The sequence below is a fragment of the Pteropus alecto genome, unplaced genomic scaffold (genome assembly GCF_000325575.1).
Source record: "Pteropus alecto unplaced genomic scaffold, ASM32557v1 scaffold45, whole genome shotgun sequence".
In the NCBI taxonomy this organism is placed as follows: domain Eukaryota; kingdom Metazoa; phylum Chordata; class Mammalia; order Chiroptera; family Pteropodidae; genus Pteropus; species Pteropus alecto.
This window is the reverse complement of record NW_006442491.1, coordinates 5623822-5631630: the sequence shown is the minus strand read 5'-3', so window position 1 is coordinate 5631630 and position 7809 is coordinate 5623822. Positions and strand designations below refer to the sequence as shown.

Genomic DNA, 7809 nt, shown 5'->3' with positions numbered 1-7809 from the left:
GCACCAAATAATCTGCAGCTTTTCAAGACAAGCAGCTACAATGCTGTGTAGTACAGCACCTGGATTTGAATATTTATAAAGAGTTTGAAAAGAAGAGAGAAAAATTATTATATAGAAACATACAATGTTCTTTATCTTCTTATGACTGATTGCATCTGAACTATTTATTTTCCTGCCTTCAAAAGAGATCTAGAAATTCGAAGCTGGGAACACATTTTCAATGCTTTGTGCAGGCAATGCATTGTGATTGCTCAGCCATATTCACATTCTTTTAAAATATTTTGAAATGGTTCTTCCAAATCATCTCGAGGGATCGAAGTAAATGAATGTTTGGGGGGATTTAATACACTCCTGGGTCCAAAAGCTCTTTATTGCAAGATTAAGAAGACAAAGAGAAATTATAACCAGAATAAATCCGGAAAACCGGGAGTAGGTGCTCTTAATAAATTGGCAGATAGACCATGAAATCCCATCTGAAGAGCACGAACAACTTGGCTCCATGGTGTTACCTTCATTCACATTCATGGTAGAATAAATCACTAGTGTCTGAAGTACCACAGAGAGAGTATGAGTGTGACAGGCACAGAAGGAATTACTGAAGACATGAATCCAGCTTTGTGTGGCAGGGTTACTGAAATCCACTTTATTTAATTTTGAACCATTCAGAGCCAGAAAGAAAGAAAAATACAATATAAGCAGATGTTTCCTTTTCAGTGTTTTAGCACACACTCTGGGCCTTTAGACACAGTTGCTTCCCTTGGTCCACACAAGTCATCATTGTATTGCAGTTGGTAGGCTGTTGGATAACAAACAACATGGGGAGATTGTTTTAGTATCGTTCCTTCACTGAACTCCAAGGGCATTCAGGGATTAGACCCTTTTTGTGAATCCTGATGTTGCCTGGGAAAAGGAACCTTCTAGCCCCAGCTTAAGAGCGATGAAGTTAATTAAACTCCCATGATCTTCGTCAGAGAATCGAATTGTCTTCTCAGCTGTTATGGCTGAATTGTGTGCATGTATACTCCAATTCATATGTTGAAGTCCTAACCCCCAAGACCTCAGAATGAGACTATATTTGAAAATAAGGCCATTAAAGAGATAATCAAGTTAAAATGAGGCCCCTAGATTGGGCCCTAATCCAGTCTGACTGGTATCTTCGTAAGAAGAAGAGATTTGGACACAGAGACATCAGAGATGTGCCTATGCAGAGCAAAGGATCAGGTGAGGACATGACCATCTGTAAGCCAAGGAGAGAGACCTTGGGAGAAACCACATCTCCAAGGACTTCCAGCCTCCATAATTGTGAGAAAATAAAATTCTACTGGTTAAGCTACCCCATCTGTGGAGCTTTGTTATGGCAGCCCAAGCAGACTAAGTCCCCAACTCTTGACCCTGCCTGCTGTTTGCATTCACCTGCAGTTGAACAGACCGCCTATGCCCAGGCACACAATAGCAGCTTGAAAATTTTGTCAAATGACTGACTGAATGAAAATAATGGACATCTCTCCCTTTAGTTTCCTTGTTTCTCTAAAATAGAAGTAGTTATAGTAACTCTACCACAAGGTTGTGGTTGGAAGTACCTGCCAAGTACTTAGAACACTGTGGCCAACACCCGGTAAACCCCATAAAAGTGTTTGTGCTTATGACGTTTACTATTAAGCTGGGTAGTAGTTTTCCTCTTTTGGTGGCTTTATAGACAATGATTCTTAAAGCAGGCAGTGAGATACATTCTTGAGCACCATGAGAATTTTACTTTATGCATTTCCAATAGAACTCAGCTGTTTTTCTCTATTATACTCAATTGCTTTGTGGACCAGATAATCACAGAATTTAGAAGTGGATGAGCCAGGTCTCATCACATCTGGTTCATCCTTTAATAGTTGGATTAGGTTGTTTTATGACTATTTGGTGTTTTATATTAGTGGTGGGAATAGAGCGTGGGAGGAACAAACTGATATTCTCTACTTTTCCCCACTCCCAGGTCCAGGCAATGCCTTAGACCCAAAACAGGCAGGACTTGTGCATTGCAAAGTAGATGGGAAGCCAAGTTCATACTGAAATGCTTGAAGTATAATGAGTGATAGAATTGGCAAGAGTTTTGTCTTAACTCTTCCACTATCAACTAGGTTTTACTTTTCTTTGCTCAAAAACTTCTTTAGCTTCATGCGATTACCCTTAGATATTTCCCCTCCCTCCTAAATAATCTCCTGCAGTAAAAGCCCCCAAGTAGGGCTAACAGAGCAAACTTTTGTGCTTTGTCTCTGTTTCATGATTATGGAGCTCATCTACTGCATGCCCCATTAATCTCTCAAACCAGCCTCAGACTTGGGCTGCACTGATAGTGTTTCCAATTTCAACCTGTGTGCCGTCCATGAAGCTTTGTTTATGCAGCTGACACTGTCTTAGAGGGCTCGTGGCCTTTTTGTGTCCTTGTGTCATTTCCATTTCATCACTGCATTAGTATTAATTTGTGATTTCTCATTGTTGATTATCAATATATTTGCCCTGTAGCCCCTTTAGGTCAGGAGTTTGTGGAGCATGTGCCTGGCATAATTCGCATTTCCTATAACCTGTCCCCACACGTGAGCAGAGAGTGCTTAATAACTAAATGATGGGATGGGAGGTGCTGGTCACGTGTCCATTTCTACCTTTTATCCTACTGCCTATTTGCAGTCCCTCTATTCTTTATTTTCTCCCTCATTTTTTCTTTTTCTGAGCAGTCAGTATAGTGGAGCACATTGAAATGGACAAGTATGCCATTGAGAGGGAGAGTTTTAAATTTTAAATTTTAAAATCTGTGAGCTGCCAGAAAAATTAAGCAGGGCAAATTCAGCTATTAGGTGGGTAGGGACACACCGCACCAAGGATAGGTGAGCTCACAGCAGCAGCCATAATAAGGAGACTTGACAGATGCCAATGAGGGAGGAGGAAAAAGGGCACTTCTCGCAGCCCAGCCAACTGTCGGCCCTGAAAACAAAGGGTGCCAGTGGGAAAGCTGATGCCAAAGCAAGAGAGAAAAGAGGATGATGGAAGAGTAGGTGAAGAAGAAATCTAGAAACTGCAGCTGTGGTATAGCCTCCTGGCCTCTTACCTCTTCAGGAAAGGATGCTCTGCCCTGCCACACTCATCGCTCCCTCACCCCAGGAGTTGGGACACACAGACAGTCAGCTCAGGCACAGAGGACTGGCTGGCCCCACAGGACCTCCTCCCTGATTATTGGAATTTCCTACTGGGACCTAAAGTCAAAGAATTTTTCTCTGTCTTTTTTTTCCAATGAGTTTTCATAGATCTATAGGATATAAGAGCTACAAGAAAATTTTGAGATTTTCTTATAAGCCCTTCATTTTGCAGTGCCTTATAGCACAGAGATATTGTGATGGGCGATTACATACTATATGGCAACCAGAGCTTGCCACTTCTGTGTTTGTTTTGTAGTAAGCCTTTTAGTGAAGTGTAACATATTCAGATAAAAATGCATAAATCACAAGTGTACAGCTTAGTTTGTTTCACAGAATGAATATATCATACTCATAACTAGTACTCAGATTAAGAAATACAACATTCCTGGCATCTCAGAAGCCCTCATTATGTGTCTTTCCAAGGATAACTCCTTCCTACCTCAAGTAACCTCTATCATGTTTTCTAATAGGATAGATTAGTTTGCCTCTTTTGAAATTTATATAAATGATACCAAACAGTAAGGTCTATTTTATGCTTGGCTTCTTCCATTCAACATTATATTTATGAGATTTAACCATGTTGTTGCATGTAGCAATAGTTTGTCCATTTTTGCTGTCATATAACATTCCATTGTGTGAATATATACCTTATTCAATCTCTTAATCCATTATACTATAGAAGGATTTATGGGTGGCTTCCAGTTTGGGGCTATTATGAATAGTGCTCTGAACATTCTAGTGTGTGCTTGTTGTTCTGTTGTTGATTTTACATGTACGTATGCATTTTTGTTGAGTATATAACTCAGAATGGAATTTCTGGGTCTTAAAATATGCTTTGTTCAGCTTTAGTAGATACGGTCAGACAGTTTTACAAAATGGTTGTACAAAAACTCCCACCAACAACATATGAGTGGTCCAATTATTCCACACTTAGTACTGTTTGTCTTTATTATTTTAGCTATTCTGGAATGTGTGTTACGGTTCACTTTTGAGTCTCAAAGATTTGGAATTTTTTTTTTTTTTTCCGTAGTGGAAACATTCAATGAGCTGGTTAGTATACACTCCTCTGGTTTCTGTTGCCTGGTGCCAGAGCAATCCACAGGACTCTCTCAACCTGGAAAGATATAATACCTAAAATGAAATGATACAAAAACAGTGTGAGGCACTCAAAAGACTCACACTAAACTTGGGAAGATGAGAAATTCACATATGATGCTAACAGGCCACAGCGATGTACTCAAGTGTTTGAGACTGTTAAATGTTCTCTTAATGTTTGTTAAATGTTGGGTATAAATTGTTAAAGGCAAATGGTAGAATCAGTGCCTGAGTACAGAGAGGGGACAGATGACAGAGCGCTGGTGCTGGGAAAAGGAATGAAATGTGACTTCAGCTGGGTCTTTAAATGTAAGATGTTTGCAGGTAAAGAAAACTAGAAAAATATTTCATGATATTTTCTATGGGGATGGGTGTGCACATTTGTGTGTACATAACACTGAGCAAATATTTTATTATCAGCAATTGCCTAAATTGCCAACACCTTGAGAATATTCATAATTATGTCAGAAACAGGCACAGGGATCAGCTCACTGAATGTTTCAGAGAGTTAGTGCCATCCTTTAAGTTTCAAATTGTCCTCTTATATCTTGCATTACCTCTGACTTAAGTCATTTAGACCAAGAGCAAAGTGTGCTTTGGAATTAGGGGGAGGTTTAAAACATGATTTGTATGCTGTTGTCAGCTATTTAGAGAGGGAAAATGGATTCTACAAAATCTATTGCTCACCTCAGATTTCAAAATATTGAAGTAAATCTCTCAATTTTTGTAGGCACTGATAAAGAAGAAATGTTACTACAATTATATATCACTAGTAAGGTTTTTATGATGTATTTAACTTTGTGGGTACCTTTTTTTTTTATCTCATGAATAGGACTTTTGACAGAGAGAGTTTCTTGCCTACAAATAATAACTTTCACTTTTTGTCTTTACAAATAAAAACCTTGGGCAACATCTCCTGCTAAGAAACTACATTGCCCAGACTTGTAAGTTCTGACCAAACTGTTATAAATAGAAGCATAGCTTGAGACTTCTAAGAAGCCTGTCTAAAAGACAGCGGGATAAACCTTCCTCCTTCTTTTTCCCTACTGCCTGGAATGTGGGTATAATGGCTGAAACTCCAGCAGCCACTTTGGACCATGAGGTGATCTTTTGAACGGAAGCAGAAATAAAGCAAGAAAAAGGGGCAGAAAAATAGAGGGAAACTTGATTCATGAACACTTTGTGTAACTGCCCTAGCCTGTTGATTTTCAGTTGTCTTTGTATAACAAACCTTTGTGAGCTGAAGCCACTGCAAATGAATTTTTGTTATTAGCAGTTGAAAATGACTAGCCACTGATGCTGATGGATAGAAATATGTGATCCATACTTTCCTGACCTACAAATTAAGGCTGACAGCTGATCCTTATGGTGTTTCCCTATCCATAGGATTCCTAATGGAGAGGGATATGCATCTAGCTGCATGTTTGGCTGCCTGATCTATTCGTGAATACGACTATCAGGTCAATTCTGTTTACAGACCCCAGAGACAGGAGTCCAGAGAAAGAGAGTCTTTTCCAGTCTTCTTTCTTTATGTGTGTGTACATAGATCTGTAAGTCAGGAGCTGACATCCAATGAACAGGAATGTCACTGGCTATACTTTACTCATTCAACTGTTTAATTTTAAAATGCCATGTACTCTGGTCAAACAGCCCCATTATTATCAGAACAGAACCTAAGTTTTGCTTTTGGGATTTATGCTATGTGAGAGCAGAAGGGGAACTTGAAGAAACCATTAAGAGCAATCATTCATTTTATAGATAAAGACACTATAGCCCAGAAAGGGTAAGTTAATTGTTCAGCTTACACAACTAGGAGCATGAAACAGGGCCTTGACTTCAGGGGTGTGCTGGAGCCAGCTTGTACTAGCTTGGAGAAATTAGTTTTTAAATTTTCAGGAATTTTTCAAGCCTGTAACCATGGTGGGAATATTTACACCATGGGAATTGGCAACCTCTACAAATAAGGGTTTTCCCCTCCTCCCCTGCCTGTGAAGAGTTAGTTGTTAAACACATACCAGCACACTATTGGCTTTGATTTTCTCTCCTATGTCTTGAGAGATTGAATTGAGGTCCCCTGGATCTAGGCTTTCCTCTTTGTTCTCATCAGCCAGCTTTTCTGATTCCTTTGTTTGGCACTCAGCAGGGTACAGCAGGGATAGGGCTTCCCATCCTGATTTGTCCTCCAAAATCTCCAGACTTACCTATTCAACCGCCTGTTTGACATTTCCACATGGACTACTCACAGTCAACTGAAGTTTAACCTTTTCGAAATAAAACAATTGATTTCTCAGCTGCCTTCTCCATTCTGCTCTTGCCTCCTCACCATTCACCATTATTCCTCCAAGTACTTGTGTTGGAAACCTGGGAGGCTTCTTTGATAATTCCTTTCTTTTTCCTCATATTGTGGGCTGAATTGTGCCCCCCCCCCCTGCCCCCGTAACAGATATACTGAAGTCCTAATCCTTGGTAACTATGAATGTGACCTTCTTAGAAATACAATCTTTGCAGTTATAATCAAGATGTACATTAAGATGAGATCATATTAGAGTAGGGTGGGCCCTTAATCCAGTATGACTAGTATATTTACAAGAAGAGGAGAGAGACACAAGGACAGACAGACACAAGGAGAATGTCTTGTGATAACTGCGGCAGTACAATGCATCTACAAGTGAAGGAACACCAATAATTGCTGGCAACACCAGAAGCCAAGAGAACGGCCTGGGACAAATTCTACTCTAGAGCTTCAGAGAGAGCATGGCCCTGTTGACACCTTGAATTTAGACATCTAGCCTCCAAAATTCTGAAAGAATAAATTTCACAATTTTAAGCCACCTAATTTGTGTTGTTTGTTATAGCAACCCTAAAAAACTAATACATTACATGATCCCTACCCTCTCCATGTTCAAATCACTAGTAAGATCTGTCAGCTATATCTCTAAATAGGACTTAATTCTATTTACTTCCCTGCTGCCACATTAATTCAGGCCACCCTCATCATTAGCTTAAACACTGAAACCATTTCCTAACTGGCCTAGACATGACCTCTCTAATTTATTCAGAAAAATTCTTGCAAAGCTTCAGATCATGTTACTCCCCTGCTTAAATGTCTGATTTCCATTGTTCTTAGCATAGCATTCAAATGTTTTAACATGACCTGCAAGATGCATACAGCTAACGTGTTTTTCTCTTTTCTTTTTTTAGTTTCTTGAAGTTGGCAAATTTCTTTTCATCTCAGGGCCTTTGCAAGAAGTATTTACTTTGCCAGGGGAACTCACTGTTGCCATCCTACTACTTATTACCTTTTTAACTGACCAGTTCTTTTTACCTTTGGGTCTATAATGTTTTTACCTCCTACTCTTCCTTCCTTCCTTCCTTCCTTCCTTCCTTCCTCCCTCCCTCTTTTTCTTTCTCTTTTTCTTTATTTCTCATTTTCTTTCTTTCTTTCTTTCTTTCTTTCTCTCTCTTTCTTTCTTTCTTTCTTTCTTTTTTCTCTGGCAGATTGTATTTTCAAAGATGGTCGTAAAGAAGATCCATG

At 39.4% G+C, this 7809-nt stretch overlaps 1 pseudogene; it reads left to right on the top strand.

The window, feature by feature from the left end:
- Positions 1-1112: 1112 nt before the first annotated feature.
- The window catches only part of LOC102879784, a 7179-nt pseudogene continuing 482 nt past the window's right edge, over positions 1113-7809 (top strand).